This window comes from Chiroxiphia lanceolata, chromosome 1 (genome assembly GCF_009829145.1).
Source record: "Chiroxiphia lanceolata isolate bChiLan1 chromosome 1, bChiLan1.pri, whole genome shotgun sequence".
Classification (NCBI taxonomy): domain Eukaryota; kingdom Metazoa; phylum Chordata; class Aves; order Passeriformes; family Pipridae; genus Chiroxiphia; species Chiroxiphia lanceolata.
In genome coordinates this window covers 83,481,889-83,504,412 of record NC_045637.1, presented here as the reverse complement: position 1 = coordinate 83,504,412, position 22,524 = coordinate 83,481,889, and the positions used below count along the sequence as shown (strand labels likewise).

Here is a 22,524-nt window from a genome sequence, read left to right as displayed (position 1 = left end):
TAACCACCCCTAACATAATTGCTGAGGATGACAGGGTGGGAAAAGAGAAGATCTTAATGCTGTGCAAGGCTTTTGAGTGATAGTTAAAGCACTAGTATATTATCAACACTGGTTTGGCCACAAGTCCAAAACACAGCACCATGCGGGCTGCTATGAGGAAGGTTAAGTCCATCCCAGCCAGACACAGTGCTGACTAGTAATGTCTTGTAGAATAACTGCTCTTTATTCTGATTGCTTGTTTACTCTTCTCAAAATACCACCACCTCATCTAACCACCTGTCTTTTGTTTTTCAAACTGTCAAAATGTTTATGGTAAAAATAAACTCCTGTAGAGGTGAACTTTTTTCCTTTTTAGCAAGAAGCTGAGAGAAGATCTGTGTGATACATGTGGAAAAAATTTAGATCAAACTATGTATTTATTGTATGACGTGGTTAGAAGTTCCAGCTGCAGACCATGACTGTTATGTGAGGAGCTATACAAATACGGGATCAAAACAAGGTTTCTGCCATGAGAAGAGTCACCATTTCCATACCAGAGGTGATGACAAAGCTGTCTGAATCCAAGCAAATAGTGAGACAATATCAGTGTGATAGGCAGATCTCACAGATATCATCATCACAGTTGCTGTTAGTAAGCATTCCTCCAAAAATAGGACAAATTTAGCTACAGAGAACAGGATTTTTTTCTCTGGATTTGTGCTGGAGCAGGGATGGAGTACTCAGCTTTGCTCAGTGGTCAAAAGATGGCTTGATTCTCAATATGCTTGAGGAGAGAGGAGAAGCTGTTCCTTTAGAAGACCTAAAAACATGATTCACTTTCTGTGTAGTACTGAGTGCACTTCAGCTTCCAAGCTGTAGTAGAAGTCTGAATTTCCCTTATTGTCAAATTCTATTTCGAGCTTAGCAAAACAAAACTCCTTCTTTACTGAGGATATGCAAATTACATATATCATCTACTTTGTCTTTAGACAATTTGCAAACTGGCATATGGGGTTTTAAGTCCCTGATGATCACTTTGGAGGCAAGTCTCCAAATACAACACTGGAATGGAAATCAAAACCTTTTGAGGAGGGGCTTGTTTTGTACTGATAACTGCTTACTTATTTTTCTGTAGAAGTATCTTTTGCCTTTAAATGGAAACATTTGAAATCCAAGAATGATTTTCAGAGGGAAAAGGCCTTTTGTTTTGTTATTTTTTTTAAACGCCATGTCAGCAGATCTAATGCCTCCAAAATAAATAATTGCAAGGTGCTTCTCTGCCTTGAATTCCTCTGATATTTTGACTCTTTTTTAATATATTTTTAAAACCGAGATAAAAATATAACCTCTCTGAACTTGACTGCAAATACTTATTGCCAGCTAAAAAAGAAAGAGATCAGAAAAACAAGTGGTTTTTGATGGGCATTAAAAGCTTGGTTGTTCTTTCTCTTGTGAAATATTATGACGTTCTCATAAAACCCCTTTTCCTTTTAATGCCGAAGCAATGCTCCTGTTAATAATGTAATGCTGATGGCACCAACCGCCTCTAGTCATGAGAGAAATGAGCTGGCCAAAGCAATATTCGACTTGAGGGATTTGTCCAAGCAAATGTACCCCTCACCCCTTGTACAAGTTTCGAGCTGGCTTCCCGCCAAGTCTCCAGGAAGGCCTAGAGTGAAACCACCACACCCCTCCACAACAGAAGCTGCTGAAGAGAAGAAATATGATGATACCTTAATATGATGAACAGCCACCATGTGTTTTTTGTTTGTTTGTTTGTTTGTTTTCCTTCTGTGGGTGAAATAAAATCATTTGATTTATAAAGTAGGATAGCACACCCTGAATAGTGTTATGTAGATGTAGGAAAGGCTACTTTAGTAAAAGTGACCTATTTATTAGAAGAGTTTTTGACATGCTGGGACTAGAAGTATATGTAGTAATAAATATGCGATAGATTAAAAAAACATACTATATTCATCTCATCCTTGTGTGTGGATCTAGACAGGAAGATGTTCTGAGATGCCTTTCCACCCTTTGTTTCTGTCCCCTTGTATTGGTGTGAGTCTTCCAGGCCACTTTTCACCATGTCAGAAGTAGCTGTTTGTCTTTTACGCTTCACATTGAAAATGTGTAACTTGCTTCTAAGTGCTACCTTAACCCCACAGTGAACTATGGAGATGAGCCAGCAATGGTGAATTGGAAAGAATGGAGTTTACAAAGGATCAGTTACTTCCCTTAGTCTACTGTTCACCTCTTACAGCTGAATTCAGGAATGAGGGTGCTGCTTAGCACTTGTACTTCACAAAATGCTACTAGAAGGTAAATAGACAGAAGGCTGTCTATGGCTGCTCATAGTTGCTGGGTTAAATTTCTGCTCTGCTAGCTGACCCCAGCACTCAATGCTGCCATGTATCATACCAGGTGTGTGGGAAAAGGGACCCTGTGCAACAAGAGTGGAAGCCAGCTCTGCGGGTGATCCAGCATCAATTACACAGGCTGTTATTCTGGGAACTGAGAAGTAGTACTTGAGGGTATTGGAGGAAAAACTTGACATGACCCACCAATGTGCCATATCAGAAAGCCAGTCAAAAGAAGCATGGCCAGCAGGTAGAGGGAGGGGATTCTACCCCTCTACTCTACTCTTGTGGAACCCCACCTGGAGTACTACATCCAATTCCAGGGCCCCCAACGTACAAAGAACATGGACCTGTTGGAGCAAGTCCAGAGGAGGGCCATAAAAAAAGCTGGAGAGGGACTTTTTACAAGAGTATATAGTGATAGGACAAGTGGGAATGGTTTAAACTGAAAAAAAGTAGGTTTAGGTTAGACATTAGGAAGAAATTCTGTGCTTTGAGGGCAGCGAGACACTGGGACAGGTTGTTCAGAGAAGTGGTGGGTACCCCATCCCTGGAGATGTTCAAAGCCAGGTGGGATGGAGCTTTGAGCAACCTGGCTAAGTGAAAGGTGACCCTGCCTCTGACATCATAGAACCATACAATGTTTGGGTTGGAAGGAACCTTGAAGGTCATCTAATTCCAACAATTCTGTGATTTGCTTGGCTACGGTGACAGCTGAAACCTAAGTAGGTATGGTGGACAGGAAGATCAGCCAAGAGTTTCATTTGTGGGGTGTGTTCAGGTTCAAGCAAGAAGTGCCTGAGCTGCTGTTTGAGCTTAGAGGTTGAAGAGTGTCCAAAGAGCTGGTATGAGTAGAAGACAGGAGAGGATACAAGTGCCAGTAGGAAATTTTCATAAGGGAAGGAAGCTTTACTGCATAATCTTGTTCTTTATTACAATGAGGGGAAATGAAAATCAGGGGAAGGTGCATTAATCAATTAGTGAAATGTGTGTTATGCACTGGTTGGGAAATGTGATGTTTTGTGTGTTAGTCTGCTTGTGCAGTGCTCAGCACAGGTGTCTTAAATCTACGTGTTGGTGGTGAAAGGACTTCTCAACTGTATTCATAAGGAACATCCATGGGTGAAAATAATACAGTGGTCTGTGGTTTTAATCAAAAATTTATGACAGTTGTGCTTTGCTGGTTATTTAGGGAAACAGATGTAGGCCCTGTGGCCACTTCATATTTCTTAATGCAGACCTAGCTAACATACAAACAGTGCTGAAAATTGTTGGCCTATTGAATTAATCTGCAGAAATCATCTTGCAGCTCTAATTCTCTGAGAGACATTTGAAAAATCTCAACAACCCATACTACGGCTGCTAGCTTTTCCCCTATAGTGTGCAGAGGGGAATTGAACCATCTTCATGGGAAAATCTGATTAGCAATGTGGTCACTTAATTAAGGAGTGAATGATCTTTTCTTTCTCTTTCTTTTATTTTAGTGGGGGGTTTTCGTTTGTTTGTTTTTGTTTGTTTGTTTGTTTTTTGTTTGTGTTTTTTAAAGAGGGATGACAGTACCTTCAGTCTCAATCTTCAGATAGTGTGAATTGGTCCACATCTGTCCATACAACTGAGCTGGTTAATTTTCACCAGCAGAGACTCTAACTTCCCAAGTGCAAGAGCTCTGGTGGGGGAGGGGAAGTACTGCCTGAATATTTGGGAGAATGGTTAAGACTTGGTCCCGGATCACTGGATTCAGAGAGAGTTTTGTCATTTGACTTCAATCAGATCAGGATCAGAAGCTCTGAACAAGGGCATCCTGCAAATGTAACTTCTGGTCTATCAGGGTAAGTAGGAAGAGTTCTTCTGCAACGTTGCATATTGATGTCAATAATATAATTAAAAAAAACCCAACAGAGATATTTGAAAGGAAGTTCAGACTCTTTGCTTAAAAAATGAGAAAAAGGGAAATATACATTTTTGTTTACTGGTGTTGAATGGTATCGGTTGCTGCAGTTGTGATAAATTCAGAAGCAAAAGCCTGAAATTATAGTTTGCTTATTAATGTTATATTTCTTTGGCACCTAGAGAAAGCTATTGCATGAGGTCCTGTACAAAAACATACTGTGAAATGTTTCTTTGCCCTGTACAGCTCTCAAATTAAAAAAAACCAGCCCCCCAACACCCCAAAACCCCACCACCTCAACCCCCTCCCAAACCCCCGAAGAAACAGAAGCAAAAACTAACAAACCCATCCAGTTTAGGAAAATAGAAATCTAAATCTTGGAATCTTTCTGCTTTTATAGTTGCTGTAATAGGATAAAGTTAAGATTTTACCCTTATATCAGTACTTGGTTCAAATACTTGGATTATTAAAGAGCTGCAGTCTTTATAAGAGCTGGGTGGTGTGGTGGGGACTGCCCAGTACATATGACCTCATCTTATTCTCTTTAGGGAGGAAGGAATGGAGGAATAGGGGATAGAAGGGACAAAGTCTCTATTCACTTCAAGGGACAGAAATGTTTACTCTTTCAAGTAAAGCCAAAACCTGTGTTTTGCCCACGAGTACTGCTTGTCCTCTTTGGGCTGCTCACGTTCTCCAGCTAGAAACTTGAAGTCATTTTGTGTGTGGTTCTCCACTTTACTTTTTAGACACATTTCATGGTTTCTGATTATTAGATGTAGAGCCTTTAGAATTAAAATGAATTACTCTGTATTGATCACTGTGGTTGTGACACTATATTAAGGTATGAATGTGTCCTCAAGAGTAAGGACTATTTGCCTATCTTGTGTTCTTAAAATGGTGTTGCCCTATAGGCTTTGTAGGAAGTAGGGTTTGAGCTTAAGACTATTGACTGTAGGTAGAATCACTTCAGAGATAATGGTTGTATTATTAGTGTAATAACAGAGGTAAAACTGGGTAAAGAAAATGAGTGGGGGCTTAATACTGCATTTAGTGAAGAGTAAGCAGAATCAAGCAGAGGCTTGACAATATCGGTGGATGATATTATTAAATTTGTAATGAAAAGTCTTAGAAAATATATTAGCTGACATGGCCAAGGACAGTCTCTGTAGAATTTGAAAGCAGAGGAGAGAGCTTGGTGATTCTTGGAACAGCCAACAGCAATGTAGAGATAGGGGACTGGGAAATGTTTTTTAAAATTAGAGAGGCCTGTAGGAAGGCCAGAAAATTGATCATGCAGGATTTTAATTACCAAGATATTGATTAAGATAATAAGTATGCACAAATTAAGAAAGGGTACATAGTGCAAGACTGCTTCCTTAAGCTGTTTCTGAGCTTGCACAGCCACACACTCTCTTGGAATCAGCCCTGGGGAACTGAGCCAACTCTGGTGGAGAGGATCTATGGAGCACCCTGATGTCAGACTGGGAAGGATAAGGAGTGCTTAAGGAAGGACAGAGGTTTGTTTCTTTGTTTTTTTTGAGGTTAGTAAAGGGCAGTTTTGAGGAAATGTGTCTAAGGAATTTCTTCTGATTATGAAAATCTCCATCTGTACAACTGAAAAATAACTGTCTTTTCCTTAGAGAGAATGTAATTAAAATGTGTCCTGGTAAAGTCTACATCGGCTAAAGGCTGATGGGGGTAAAGTCAGTATGAAATTAGCATGAAGTATTAAGCAGCTACTTTCTTAAGCTGTAGCATAATCAGTGCAGTAAGGAGCAGGATAGGGTGACACACAGAAATGAAAAAGACTATAAAGTTAAATTTCTGTCCAATTTATCAAAATATATTTTTTGCATGTCATTTCTCCTTTAGCCATTCCCTTTTCTAAATCACACTTTTAGAGCTACAAATGTTTTGTCTTTAACAGGACAGGTGAAGATGGTTATAACAGGATATGTTGAGGATATGTAATGGAGTATTATAGGTTGTGCTCCATAGGATTTATGGATATCTTTTTTTCATGAAAACCCTTTGTTTTCTTTTTTTCTGACTTTCACAATGGTCCAGAGTAGAGGTGTTGGAGGACTGAGGTGAATTATAGAGAAACAGTCTTAGTTTTACTGCCCACTAGCAATAATAACTAGCCAGGCTTGAAGCGAGGAAGCAAACCATGTCTTTTCAGCAGAAAAACTATCCTACCTCTTAAGGAGAATACAAAGAATTCCTACTCATAACAGGTCCTGGAGGAAAGAAGTTACATTCTCAGGCACAAGGGAATAGTCATCTTATTAGAGGCATTTTTTGGGGGGGAGAGAAAAAAATAAAATAATCACTTTTATTCCTCCCTATATTCATAGTGCAGTAAGGGCCAGAGATAGCAGCTACAAGAAAAATGAAGCAAATTAGAAAAAAAGCTAGGACAGAACTCTTCAGTAATGTTTTTATTATCTATTTTCCATAATGAAAGAATGGAAATAAGCTTTACTTAGAAAATCGTTTTCTTAAGTTGCTGGAATAATCAGATAATTTGCAGTAAAGCAAATGGCCTGCTTCAAATAAACCACAACTATTCAATATAACCAACATACAAGCCCATGTTTAGTAAGAAACAAAGTTAGAATTATTGATGTCTTGGTTCCAGTGTTTTTTTGTTTGTTCATTTTCAATAAATGCATTAGGCCTTCTAATCAGTCAAATGTGATGAATGGGAAAATGCAAGACAGGAACCACGTATTATATTTTAAAAATACTATTTAACTTAAAGTTGATTTTTAAGGAAAAGAAAATGGGGCTTTCTATGTAGCACCCATATTAAAGAAAGAACCCTAATATAAATTAAGTCTCTTTTTAAGGGATATGCTTTGGTTGTATTTGTCAAATAAGCTGGTCAATGTAAGAACAATCTACCAAATGGTGGCTGTTGGGTGAGGTGGAGATCAGGGAGGAAGGCTTCTCTCTCAAATGCTGTGGAAGATGTCATTTTAGTTCTGTCATCTGCTGAATGGACATACATTTCATAAAGTGCTCTCCTTATTATGTTCCCATATGGCTGCTCTTACTCTCCTACCAAAGCTATTTCAATTTATATAACATACTTTTTCCCCTCATTGGATTGCTGGTGAACCCTGAGAGTGTTACCTCCTGTGAGAATAGCTGGGTGCTCTGCGTAACCACATACTCAAACCCCTCCCCTTCATGTTTTACTCCTCTGCACAGGCATGTGGACAAAAAACCCTCATACTCCATGACACAACTTTCTGCATTAATCTGGTCCCATGCACCCTCTGTACAGAAGAGCAGTGAAGTGTGTTTCTACAAATCCATCCATTCCTCCTTCCAAAACCACAGGCTGGGTCACCACCTGCCTCCCACTAGCAGAAGTTAAAGAAAGTTGCAGAGGAGCAGGAAAGGATACCATACCATGATATCTTTCTCTGCTTTCCTTGGCTGGCAGTAGTGATGTGCACCCTGTTGTCCTGAGCTCTTCATTTGCCTGTTGCTTCCACAGCAACCTGACAAGCTCATGCTGTGGGTGAGTTAAAGCTGGCTAAACTGAGCATCCTTTCTCTTTGTTGCCCAGGTGATATAAAACAAAACCTTAAAGCATAAATGTTATTTCTTAGTGATCCTAATAGATACTTCTTCCTCTGTATGCCTTCTGATTATATAAGTGGCTACAGCTACCCTTCTATCTTTCCTAGCCTCCTTTCCCCACTCTTGCAAGTTCATGTGCTTCCCTAGCTTCCAGCTCCTGGTGAAGAACAGATACGCTGGGGCTACCCATCTGTAATGGGGCTACCTTCACTTACATCTCCAGTACAAGCTCCTCATTTCTTGAATCTGGGTTGCTACTGTTGAGGACTGTATTTAGTCTCTCAGCCCCATGGTGCCAGGTGAAGTTTTTTCAATCTCTTGCTTCAGAAAATTGTGAAGGAACAGGGGAAATCACTTTGAGTGAGTGGATAGATATTCAGGGCAGGAATGCTAAAATCAAGCAGAGAAAAATATTTAGTGGATATGGATCGTTTTTTTGCTATTTCAGCCTATCCCTGCCTGTCAGTTATTCCTGTGGCACAGAGAATATAAACCAAAATTAGTACTTTGAAGTTAGGGTAGGGCTGGCAATTTAAATCAGTTGAGAATCTGCTCTCTGTTTTCTGACCAACAAAATGTTAGCTTGGTGCAGACATGCTTACTGAGCCCCTCAGCTTTCAATGTGAAGTTCTTGTGGCAGATAATGGCTGGAAGTTTTTGCTGGTTTCTGTGAGGGAAAGGGAAGAGTTCTCCTGATCTTTTAAACTTAGCAGAAAATCACAGAAGCACCAAGGTTCAAAGTTATAAAACCTTTTTAATATCCAACAGCTATGTAATTTTGTCCTTATTAAAGACATTTGCCTAATTTTTATGTAAATAGCCACAGCCTGGTGGTCACTGTAATCCAACAGCATTACTGCTGGCAAACAAGGGATTAAGAAGAAAATGCTGTATTGAAATTAAAGCCGTAGGGCCTGATAGAGCTAGGTTACCATTAAATTCTATAGATACTGTATCCTTCTTGCCAGCTCCATTGCGCTTTAATCCAATGCTCAGGGTTTATTATAACTAAAAAGTACTTCTTTAATCCTTTTTTCACACACTGTAATGCAAACCTTGATGCTGATAATCCACCAAGGTTTGCACATTTGTTAGATCTCCACTTCGTTAAATTACCAACTTTTATTGGCAGCAGAGCAAGGTGGCAAAATGTCAGCATGGCTTTACAAAGCCAGCAGTTGCTCACTTTTAAAGATGAATATGATCTCTATGAATGCCTGTTTACTACATTTCAGCATCAACATGTAGAAAGTGATGGCGGGATGGGAGGAACTCCACAGCAGGCTTTCAAATTCCAGTGACATGTATTTTTCTCAATCGACATTCTATTGAACCAAGAAACCAGGGGATATGGGTTTACAAGGACATAGAGTCTGAACTCCATTGCTAGACATCTTGGGATTTGTTGAGTTTGCACTTTTTTAGTGATATCATATGGTCTTTGAGTGTTCATCAGTATTGTGGCATTTGATACTGCAAACACATGCCAAAAGAAACAAAAGTCCAATATGAAACAGTGGAATCAAAGCTGCATATGTTTTCTAGTGGTTGATAAAGTGTTTTCCCCCAGCCATCTAAATGTCTGATCTGCAGAGGATAATCTCTGGAATTTGTGATGATGTTCCTGGTCCCTAATCAGTGTTATATTTCATGTACGTTGTGCTGGGGCTTTCTTGGGTTGAGGAAAGGAACTACTCAGTGTAATATAATGTCAGTAGCAGGGCTGAGGATCCTTATATATATTAAGGTTCATCCCTGAGGGGCATTGGTGCAATTCTAGTTTGGATGTTGATCATTTAAATTCTTGATTCAAAGCTTTTGCCATTTTCTTTTTCTTTTCAATCCAAAATGCCCCATGGTTCAAACCCATTCCTTCAAATAGGCTCTTAGTCATGTCATCAGGACTTTTGGTTGTCCTTAGGGCAAATAACCACTACAATGAATTCTACTAAACCAAACTGCATGCTGGGAAGTACAAAAGAGAAACTTTATAAGGAGTCTGTTAAAACCAATATGGGATCTAACACCCCATGTTGGGACAAGATTTTTTTGTCCCTAGAATAGCTAAAGAAGTCTCATTTTTAACAGTGCTTGAGAAGTACAGGAGACAAGAATTTAGTCACACTTCACTTGGATTCCTCAGGAATGTCTTTGTTTAGTTTTAATACAACTGATTTCAGTTGTGATGAGGCAGAACACATACCTGAATGGAACAAAAGCAGTCTCAAGAGAAACCTGAAACGGGATTTACATTTTATGGGGTTTGACCTTATGGCTCCTAGGAGGAATGAATCATGCTTCTGTGAGAAATGACCTAACCTGATCTGTTGTTTGGCTGGAACTGCAGAACTGGAAAGGAATGCAGTAGATGCAGAACATAGGTTTTGCAAGTATAGTCTGTTTGTTTGGTTTTTTTTTAATTATACACACACGTGCACACACACACACATATATATATATATATATAAACCCTATCTATAGTTTTCTTTGAGCTTTGTTCTTGAACAATTTATTTCCATTTATCAGCACCCCAGTGCTGTTGCTTGGTGAGAGCTACTAGACTGACCTGTCATTTCCAAAGGCCGGGATATAAGTAAAGAGCAACATACAAGAGTTGAAGAAATGCACATAAAGCTGCTGTGTAAATTTGCATCAACTGTGCTGAGACATTTAAGTTCTGTAAACTGTATGTTGGCAAGATAAAGACCAGGAATGTGAACAATTATATTAGGTTTAAAAAGAAGTTTCTACTAGAAGGACAATTGGGTGAACAGATGTTCTCACTCTCAAAATGATTAGTTTTAATAGAGATGTATGATAAACTGTAGTTATCTAGTGACTTAGTCTATGTAAGGCATAACACATACATAAAATGCAGCTATAATAAAAGACAACACTGCAGGAATGGAGGGGTAGATTAAATGACTTAAATTATGTATATTCATCTTACCTTGAGAGGAGATATGAACTAGATGACTTTTTGAAGTCCAAACTATTTCTATGTAAGTCTATGAATTTCCATTATTTTCAGTGCTTTTTATGGGGAAGGATGGAAAAGTGCTTTAACTGCAAACTTCTCTTTTTGACTGTGCACATTATGTTACTTTTATTGAGGAACCTAATAATCACCCTGAAGATCAAATCTATTGTCTGTCATTGCTAGTACTTCTTGAAGTTCTGAACATAAATAATGCTAATGAGTTTACATGGGATATTATCTGCTAATAAATTCAGTAGTAGAGTGAGTATCACAACTGCATATACTGAAAATAACATAACTTGAAAAAAATAAGAGAGACACAGTGATACTCTTACCCAGTTTCGTGCGATCCAAATGCAACGGTCCTATTATGGCACATTGTTCTCGTCATACCTTATTAAATATGGAAGATATCTACTCAGAACTCTTAGATTATCTGTGTGATCCCCTCTGTTTCTTGAGTGGATCCCATGTGAAACCACTTGGGATTTTCCTGTATTCTGTTTTTTCTCTTTTTTTTCAAATAGAGAGGCTAGTTGACCAGAAAGTTATACAGTGGTGTAGTGCATATAATAAGAAGGGAAATTTTCTTAAGCAAATTTGATGTTTTAAATGACAGTGTAAAATGTATTGTTACTAGATTTGACATTGTCTTTCCAAGCAGTGTGTGCTTAGGTATGAATGGGACAGTGCTGTCCCATTCATATCAAAAAGGAAGTATTTTCTCTGCACCAAAAAAAGTCTGAAGGGCTTTACAGCTGAGACAGTGAATTTAGTATAGAGGATTCAGCTTTGCATGTTACAAATAAAATTACTGGTAGTTTTGCTAGTTGGGATAAAAATTTGTAAGGGAGGTTAGTATGTATGTTCCAAGGGCATAAGCCAAACAGTGACTGCCTGAAATGGGCCAGAAATTGGCCCACAGTGGGGGATAGCTCTGCCTAACTGTCCAGTGAAGGCCTTTTATCCTTTCTTTGGAATCAAGACCTGTTTACTCGCTGAGTTGGGATAGAAGTATGTGTTGACTGTTGATCTCATCTACTCTGGCAACTTCAGTGTGGGAGTCATATCTGGTAAAACAATGACAGTGTGTTTTCAGAATATGTCAGCTTATATGTTTTGACTGTGGGGGCTGAGAAGTACCTTGAGTGATTAATACAAGATTGGACTCAGAAGTGTAAAAATAGCCAGGGAGGGGAATAGCCCTAGCAAGCAGCAGTTTTTGGGTATGGAGTGGCAGGGCACAAACCAAAAATACACGGCAGGGGAGAGGGAGATCCAGAACTCTTAGCTCCTCTGTCTCATGTTTTCCTCCCCTCTCTGTATATTGGTATGGGGTCTAGCAGTAAATCTGACCCTGATTAAGGGGTATTTGTCTAATCACATGCTCCTGGGAATACAAAAGAGACAAAACTGGGGAACTTGGATCTGCTTCCTAATCTTATTCTAACCTGTAGGGAAGAGTAATCAGCTTTAGGTCAAAATCAGCAGCGGGGTACTTTTCCTTCCATCCTGGCTCAGTTCTAGTGGCTGATAACCAAAAGTGCAAAGAGGAGGGATCATATGTATGCTCCCTTATCTTGGGCTTTTTTTTTCTTATGGTCTGTGTTGCTTTGCAACTGCTCCCTTTTGGGTGCAGGCCCTGTCACAGGGGAAGGCATCTGAAGTCCTCAGCCCCCATCTGTTTCTTGCTGCTTGGCAGAAGGGATGGTCCTACTCTAAAGCAGCAATTCTTGTCCAGAGATAATTTTAGCTCCCACCCTTTTAAGAACTGCTTATTAAACTCTGTACAGCCTTTTCTGGTCTCTGTAGATTTGCATTTGTATAAAATAGTGTAAAGTAATATCAGATGAGGACAATACAGGCTGTATTCTTGGGACTCATGAATGGAAGGGACTCTAAAACAAATGGTATCATGGCAAAGAATAAAACAAAATAAATATGCGTCTGCTCTACTGTTATTTTTTTGTTGTTGTTTACGGGTTTGGAGTTTGCTGTGTGTTGTGAGTTTTTTTTGTTTGGTTGGTTGGTTTTTTTTACTGCTGTGAGAGACAAGGCACTGGGCTGGCTGGATTTTTGGTCTGACATGATACTGACCATCCTCAGTAATGTCCTTAATGTTCAAAAAATACTTGACAAAAAAAAATAGTGTTTGGTTCAGCAATAATATTTAATGGCTGTGGTAATCAACACTAAACAATTACTATTTTTTTTTTTGGTTGACAGATATCTAAAATCTCAGAGGCAATTTCACTTTATGTTTGTCACTGTGGGAGATGTTCCCCCTTTTCAGGGGTAAAAGGGAATACATGGGACCAGATTTCTCTTGTGCTGTTTTGACTAGGAAGAAAATTTTACACGTAAATCTAAGGTAAAGCTTTGACCACTGAAAAGAAATTATGGCTGTTTGCTGCTGTCCAGGATTAAATTGGTGGGTTTATTTGCATAAGTGAGGTTAAATACATGCACTACTGCCAGGGTCTGAATTTGTTCCACTTACATGTATGTATTTATGTCTCTTAAGTTGGATTTGTAGGGTGTTTATATCTATATGGTGTAAGTGCATATATACATTTCTACAATCACATATACACATCCTATATATGCATGTATGTGTAAAGTGATAATTTATCATTGCCAAGTATGTACAATGCTTAAAAACAAATCCATCAATACAGGTGTTTGACTCTTTTATCAGTCCTGCCACAGAACCTCTTTCCTGGATGGGAGAAATAATGAGGGAGAAAAAGGTGCTATTCATAGAAAATGGATCGCCAAAACAAAGTTTCATAAAATGAGGTTTTCCTCACTTTTCATTAAACTTCTGCCATTTTAAAATATACATATTTTTTTCCCCAGAAAAAGGTGTGTTTTTCTAAAAGTCCTTTCCAAGCTTCTTAAATGCTACTCTTTCTTATTCCACTCTTCAAAGAGCAGCAGCCACGCTATCCCTCTTTTCAACTTCAAACTGTGCTGCTCTGTCAGTCCAGCACAGCGAGAGTGCTTTGAACCTGAGAAGAGAATCTAGCTCCTTTTTTTGGAACCTTGAGAAGGACTTTTTGAGAGCGCTGCAATTAGCATTTCCTTTTCACCCAATGCACCTTTCTTGACTTTTGTGAAAGTAAACTAAATAATAATAAACATATATTTACACATGTGGTTCCCTTGGGTCCAGCAGAGATACCCTTTGTTCATACTTTACAGGGATTTTTGGGTCCTATTATTTGGACCTGTTGTCGTATCTGTGAAACTTTTCACAGGCTGCTGACTTTATGTGGGGCAAGTGTGAATTGACTTTGGTTTCCTCTCAGGGGTAACTTTATTCTACTAAGAGTAAAAAGATTTGGTAAATGTCAAAGGAAGGAGCCACAAGCCATATTAATCTTGCCCACTATACAACCTTGGTGGCTTTTATTCTTGGTGGCCCACCTTGGTTGCAGCAATGTGAACTCTGAATGCCAACAAGGTACCAGGCAATTTAAGCAAAGTTGAGCTCCACAGTTGCTTCCTGCTCTGTACTTGCACTTTGCCCCAGGTGATTTGACAGCAAGGGATCAATGGCTGTAGTCTGGATAAGGTCCTAAATGAGGCCTTAACGGGTGTAAGTGCTGGAGTGGAAAGCAGAGGAAATGTGCTGCTGCTTTTCCTCTGACTATAAATAGCCAGGTCATCAGTACAAACTTTGTGGATGTCTGGCACCAGCATTTTGAACTGATTTGTGGAACACCACTGAGCATTCTGAAAAGCATTCTTTTTTTCCTTTTTTGTTCTAGAAGTTTGCCCATGCCAGCTTCATGTGAAATGTGGGGCACACTGCAGGTAATGTCAAAGACACCATATTATTTTAATTTATCTGAAATACTTGGTGGTCCAGGTGTCAACCCACAGAGAAATCCTTGCACTGTCTTACCAGAAGGAGAACCCTGCAGGCTGCAGTGAATGGCTGTGGATTTTTTGGGGGGGAACCACTGCTGAGGTCACATGTGTGTCCTGTAGGAGACTTAGACCCCAAACCACTGGTACAGCAGAGGAAATGAGCTACTGCTTTTGGCGTGAGGACGTTGAAATCAGCCAGACTAAACAGGACAAGGGTGTACCATGTTATTGGGGTGCCCCTGTGACTTGTAAAAACACCTGTGGGAAAAAAAGGTACTTAAAAATGACCTCACCAAGGGAATGTCTATAAATATAAAAACCTTAAGAAACAGAGAATTCTAAAGTAAGCAGCATCTGCATTTTCCTTGAAACTGTATCTTTTTATCTGTGCCTCTCCTAGCAAGTAAATATTTCCTGGTCTATAAACACCTCCAGGTTTACAACACACTTCTTAGGCAGTAACTTGCTCAAATATCCTGTGGTAAGACAAAACCCTTCAAGTGTAAAGGATTTGTTAATGGAAATTGGTTCAATCAAGCTTCCCTTTCCACCATTGTCTCCCTCCCCACCAGCACGTGCACAGACTAAGCAGAGGCTTGCTACTTCTCTACAGTAATATGAATTTTGAGTTGTTGATAAATACAAGCAGGTTAACAACTAACATCAAAGGTTTACCAGATTTAAGTCAAAGGAAGATGGGATTTTCAAGGGCTTGAATAAACAAAAAGGGTGAGATTCTTAATTATCTTTCTAATACAAGACTCGGTAGGCTTAAATGAACAGAGGAGCAAACATCATTCTGTGCAGTAACCGCCACACTACTGGGTTTCTTGCTGTAAGTCAGTTAAAGGCTACATAAGGGGTGAAAGATAAGGCAAATAGGTATGTCTGTAAAGTGAGAGATCACTAAAAAAAGGTGACTGTTGTGTTTGATGTAGTAAGAGGCGGAGGAAAAACTAACTATAGCTTAATGGGTATAGCAGATTCTGAGACATATATGGCAATTATTAGTCATACTATTTGAATCTGAAAGGGCATCAGTTCAAAGGAGTGCTTAGAAAGGCTCAGGCTGGAAAAAGCAAGCTATTAAATCAGCTCTGCTCCTCCGAGTGCATGTGAGGTTTTTTCCCCCCTTTTCCTGAAAGTCTTAGGGTACTTTTTGAGATGAGTATGATGAAATTTCACAAGTGTTGCAAGAAGGATAAGATTTGTATGTATTACTATTGTAGAGATTTTTAGTTCTCTCTAAAAAAGCCAAATTTACCTGTTGTTAATATAGTCATATTGACAATAGGATGCATGTACCACCAGCTTCTATGAGATTAAGATAGTTTAAACAGAACCACACAAAATGTGTCAGATATTTATGAAGCGCATAATTTCTAATCTTCTGTCCACCGTTGTACTGTCTCTGAATAATACAAAGAGGAACCATATAAATTTAGAGATGAAGTAAAAAAAAAAGCCCAAACACTGAATTTAACCCATCATCACATATTGCTCATACTTGAGTTGAAAACACAAAAGGTGAAAATTGTAATTACATTTGTAATTATTCATGAGATGTAAAAGGCATAGATACCTTTAAAAAACCAAAAAACTATCCTGCTTCAGTTTGAGTTCTGAATTTTTCATCTAGTTTCTGTGACTGAGAGGGTAACTAGGAATTATTTTTATAATGAATCCTTCATACTTCTTTTGTTAAGAATACTCAAGGACATCTTTTATTTCTGTCAATAGAATAAGTGCATGTTTGGTGCTAGCTTAGTGTGCATACTCACAAATTTTAAAAAGTATTTAAAGCCACATACGATTCAAGACATGATGTTCTATTGAATAGTTACAGGTGAACAAGTGTAAGCAGCTAATATCGACTTTGTTATCACAGCCCATAAAGTAGCTATTGTGCTGTCTTGATTGCATGCTAGGTCGGTGGAATTCGGTGTAAATTGAATGTGAAGTGATATAAGTACTATATAAAATATTTACCAAGAAGCAAAAATCTCAAGTTTTTCCGCTTCTAACTGTTTCACATGTTATTAAGGTATTTCACTTACCTGCTTAGACCTGATTACAGTTGTACTTAGTTTGCTCTACAACTCTGCATTTCTTCTACCCACCCTCTTCCACGCCCTGCCTTTAATTTTTAGAGATTTGTTTTGGTCTTCATATTGTTGCCTGTTTTCCCAGTTTGTTGAACATGGTAAGGGTTCTCATACCGCTGTAAAGGAAATTACTTGATCTATTCAGTGAGTTGACATTATGTATTAGTTTATGTCACAGCTTTATCACTCTTATTTTTACTTAATGTTATCTTCTTTCACTGGTCTTAGTTGTTCTGAAAGGATACAATTTTATAATTTTTCTTGGGTGTAGGAGGGTGGTTGGGGGTAAAACAGAGAGAATATTCTGAGGGCTAAGTAGTTAACGTGGTAGCCTGGTACCATTTAAGTGTATGGGCTTGCGTCCTGGAATTTCTTCCAGATTTTATATTCATTTTGTCGAAGTGATGTAAACAGGGTTCCATAATTATGTCCATGTGAGAGAACAAAACCTCAGAGACAGATGTACACTGTGCAAAATGGAGCATGCAGCTGAATGTAACGAAGCATACCATCTTCTGAGATATAGCATAGAGGGCTAGATGTTGGCCAGCTCACACTCTGTACTGCCATACTGCATGTTATTATGAAATCAATTTTTCCTTAGCTTTGTTTTCATTTGTAAGGCAATATAATTTTTTGGTTTATTATCTTCACAGATTCTACCTTATAGCAACAGTTTACTATGAGATGTGTTACATAGGTTTCTGAACAGTTTTGGAATTTTGGAGGTAATAAAATATTTTTTTTTCTTGATTCCCTATTTTACATCTTAATAATATGGGTGACTCCACAATTCATTGATCTCAGACTGCAGTATTATTTCCAGTTGGGATGTTGAAATGCTCAATGTTTCACCTGGAGAGCAGCTGTAGGGCTCATGAGAGTTGCAAGAACGTGCTGTGTATTTCTCATAGGTGGGTAGAGAACACCATCGAACACCACATCTTCTTGTCTTTTACCTTGCTGATTTTGCACTGACCACTACTAAAGCTTTGTATGCAACAAAGGTAAAGTGTGAGGTGTTGTTTGCTTTATCTACCATCCCAACAGTCTGCTTTAGCAGGCTGTTCTCACTCCTTTGCCATTATATAATTGTTGCTATGGTGAATTTGGAAAATGTTGGCTATTAACTTGATGCTGAATGAGGCACACTCTCACCTCATTGAATGGAGATTTATCCGCATAACTCTCAAGAATGTGGAGGTATAGACTCATTTCTCACACAGGAAGCTCTGTAGTTTGCAACAGCCTTTGAAATAGCTGTTGAGAGATCCTGTGTCACTGTCATGCCAAACAAATGGAAGGGTTTTTACTTAATGAGGAGAATAATTCAGAGACCTACCTCTCTCCTGGAAAAGGAGTGAAAAATACCTCATTCTGTATTTTCCTGTTCGTTAGGGTTTCATAAAATTACTAATGAGAAATGAACTGAAATTACAAATTAAGCAGGTAAAGTGGCTACAATTTGGTTTCCATATGAGCTTACTCCTTTGCAATTTCTGTTGCCAAATCAGTAAAACACCCCCATTAGCCTTTTTTCCCCACTTCTTGTGTACCAGTGTGGCAAGTACTGAGAGTTTCATGTCAGTCATGTGCTAATGAGGGCAGCATGCAAGCAGTGAGCAAATGTGAGGACTCTTTCACAATTTATGAAGAAAAACACATGTGCTCCTCCATTATGTAGAAGAGCAATTTAGTTATTTCTGTGTCTCTCTCCTTCACTTACTGCTGATCATAGGACTCTGGGTATGTAGAGGAGGAGACAATCAGACAGATGGAAGAGTATGAATGCTATGCCACTACCTGAGAGAAAGAAATCATGAAGGTATGAAGTAGCCCAGTATTATATTTTCTTTGAAGCCCTACCTAAAAGGGGCAAAATATTACTAGGACTGTGGAGCCCAGTTGTAATAGAAAGGGGGTCTTTGGACTCTCTTGGGAATCTAGGCTAGGCAGAGAGGACAGATTTTGTCCATGAAATTTTTGAAGTTTGTGTGATGGTGGAAACTGCATTCAGTAGCTCTGTCTCAGAACTCAGACAAGGTCCTCTACTGGGTATCTTAGTGCATATCTCCATGGAGAGACAAAGCCAGCTTCTCATTTTGCAAGAGAAGGGATGACCTATCCCGAAAGAGAGAGAGAGATATTATCTGTTGCAGTGGTTATAGTGTCTGTTATAAACTGCATATTTCAAATGAGAACAGTGATAAACTGTGTTTAATAATAATGACCCATAATATTTGAAAGGAAGCCACCAAGAAACAAAGAAGAGAAGATGGTGTGTGTCTGCACAAGTCAAGTGTGCAAAGAGTGAGTCTTAATTAACTCTGGCAACATGACTGTTGCACAAGTTAACAGGAGGTGTAAGGAGCATCTGCCTGCCTTGTTCTAACTGACACAATGGATATCTTACATTGCAAAAGAGACGGTGCAGATGCTTTAAGTTACAGAGCAGATGTCACCCTTCAGGAGAAGAGAAACTTCAGACATGGCTTTTCTTATAATTGAAAAGCATTGTCAGCTTGGCAGCTTCTTGTATGTTTAAATGACAGATATTCATACTAGTTGAAAATGAACCCTGCTCAGCAGACATTGGCAATGTTTTGTTATTTCCCCATTTCTCATTTCTAAAAGGCTAGTAGATCATTTCTGTTCATTAGACTTGATAGGAATTAAGCATGGAAAATCAATTTCCTCAGCCTCTTTTCATCTTGGGGCTGTCCCAGGTATTCTGCCTTGAAACTTCTTAGTCAGCCATGGTATGTGAACGTGGTACTGAAAGGTGAAAGTAAAAAATCAAACTTTATCCAAGGAATGCAAGCATCATCTTTTACCCATTTCCCTTTTTCTCTTGCTAGCATCTTACTCTTTTTAGTTGTGCCTGTCCAGCATTTGGGATTATTCACAGAAATCTAGGCAAAATGAATGTTAGAGTAGCCCTGAAAACATAAGCTATTCAAACTGTGCTTCTCTATAGGAGAATATACACTATAGAGGAACATGCACAGTTAAAATCACTTGTCTTTCAAGGGCAAATAAGCTGAAATATTTCCTTTTTTTTTTTTTTTTTTTTGGTATCACCAAGAAAGACATACTTTCTCGCACTCTATCTCTGCATTTACTTACCTATCACATCATCAAGTAGATTGCTTTTCCCATTATGCATGGGTTTATGAATAATGCTTTAGAGCTACGGTCTGCTCAAAAAGGAATCAGTGCAAAGCATTATCTTGCTAGTATGTACGAAATACACCTTTATGCCAGTGTGAGAATTTGTTTCAGTTTTGAGTCCCATGGCAGGGTCCTACAGCATGGCTCTCTGGTGAATGATGCTGCATGGAAATGCAAAACGAGACAAAATGTTTTTGTCAGATGAAGCTGAATTGTTGTGAGTTTCAATTAACAGCATTTTTTCTCTGTCCTGGAATGTGTAGATCTGAATTTCATGAAGATGAATTTGAATTTTTACAGCACTTGAAAAGCTGAATTTTATCACCTGCTGTCTAAACATTTAGGTTAAAAAAATACTGATTTGCTGTCTGTGTTGTTGCTTAACAGCAAACAGTATAGCAAAGGGATGAGGTGGGTCTCAATTACTTCAGGATCATTGTGTAAATTTAGTAAAAAGCATTGCAAAGTTAATAGTATCATTTTAGTGGTGTAATTTAATTACATTAATTATATTTAAAGCCTTTACTCCAAATTCCAAAGACTCTAAAGCCAGAACACTGTCTTCTTGCATGCCTGTGTGTGTCCAGAAGATATCAAACTTGCAAATATTGATGACATCATCTTAACAAAGCATCTATTAAGGTGTCTTTTTTTCAGGGCTCCTCCTCCTTGGATTCTAGAGAAAGATGCCTTTTTCACCCTGCTATTTAGCAAGTTTTGGACTAAATTGCACAAGATGTTGTACCCATGTTCTATTCTAATAAATTACATGAAATATGAAGAAATCGTAGATAGAAAAATGTATTTTATTTTGGTTTTGAGAAAACAGTTGCAGTGAAAAATATGTGCCCTATGGAAAGGTAGTTTTAAAAGCTAGACAGTGTTTGTCTCTAGTATCTGGCTGCATTGAAGGGGTCATGCTGTTGTCTAAAGGTCTAGCTGCATCATTACCAACAAATGGAAGAATGGAGCTGGATGTAGGTAAGTGCAGGTGAAGTTCCTGAAGGGTAGGCCCCAAAAGAAGACAGCCTAAGCATCATCAAGTCTGGAAGATAAGGCATTAGGTTTGCATTTCATGTGGTTATTTCTAGAAAACAATTTTCATAATAAAGTTGGCATCAGGAAAGCTATTTTTTTGTCTCAGTGTTTTGCTGAGGACAGGAAGAGGATACCAATATTTCTACAAGTTATGGAAATATGAATGTGTGTATTGCCAACTTCAAGCTTCAAAAAGCACAAGCCAAGCATCATAAAATCCTGACACTACTTCAAGTATTTTTAAAAAATTCACACATATTCTGTTCTTAACGCTTCCTTTCTAATGAAAGTTTTCACTTGACTGTGAAATCTAGGGCTTTAGGAAAGATGGAAAGATACCAGGACAAATCACAAGTATTCTGTTGGGAACCAGTAGTGTTGTCTGTAATAACACAGCAGTGACTGCAGCTAAACAAGTTATCTTGCTTAGTTACCTAGTAAGTTAGGTTAGTTTTCCTTTATTTTGGTTTTAACTATTCAGTTAGGTCAGAAGCTAACATAAGGGAAGGTACTATTTCTTAAAAATCTGAAAACTGTGTAGTATTACAAGGCAAAAATGTAGAAAGAGAAAGGATTAGGAATAGAAATCCTATTTCCAGCAATTGGAAGAGAAAAGCGCATTTTGTCTGGAAAAATGTCTGAGATAACACTGGTTTGATTTTTGACATTTAGAAATCACAGACTCTGCTTGGCACCAATCCTGAATTTCCACCTGCAGAACTCAATCAAATGACTCTGCAAAGTGCAGTAACTGTTTAATTTCTAAGTCGTGTTGAACAATGTTGAGATTGCTTTGAACTCCAGCCTTTGGAAACATTTGTGACAGAAAGAGTGACAAAAAAAATAATTCTTAGTATATGAAAGTATCCTGCTGCTTACCCAGTTTTGCAGGAGTTTTTGTTAAAGCCTAGGCAGATTATTTGGAAGAACATTGGCTAAAGATGTTGGTTTGTATATATATTTGTTTGCTTTAACTAATTTGGTGTCATAGTTTCCTTGAGTAATAATTGTTCATAGGTATAATCCCAGTTTTCTGAGATACAGTGGCAAGAAAAGCATTTCCTAGACAAAAACCCTTGCAGTCCAAAGACTGGTATTCAGGCATTCCTAGATGAAATATAAACTTTCACTGGGGAACTTACGTGTTACCTTTGTTTATCATACATATTATCTGTTTTTATAAATAGTGTACAGGAATTCAAAAGGATTCTTCAGCTGTAACAAATTTTATACTTGTGGTAACTTGTATGTAGCCATTAGACTAAATCAACTTTTTGAAAACTGTGATATGGTCAGGATAGTGGGGAGAAGGTAAAATCCTGTTTTCAGAACGGTTCATAGGAGTTTTACTTTTGGCTGTAGAAAAATCAAGATTTTTCTCAAGACTTTCTGAAAGATCTCAATATCACTTCTATATCCACCCACATCCAATTAGTTCATAATTGTTAAAAATGTGTCACAGAATCACAGAATCTTTAAGTTTGGAAAAGACCTCTGAGGTCTTCGAGCCCAGCCTTTGGCTGAATGCCATCTTGT

General features: G+C 38.4%; 1 long non-coding RNA gene across 1 annotated transcript; it reads left to right on the top strand.

Moving 5' to 3' along the window:
- Positions 1–3,013: 3,013 nt before the first annotated feature.
- Positions 3,014–20,735, top strand: LOC116793480. The gene is made up of 4 exons (XR_004359502.1): positions 3,014–3,181; positions 14,572–14,617; positions 17,436–17,507; positions 20,608–20,735. It is a non-coding gene; the product is annotated as an uncharacterized LOC116793480 (long non-coding RNA).
- Positions 20,736–22,524: the final 1,789 nt, after the last annotated feature.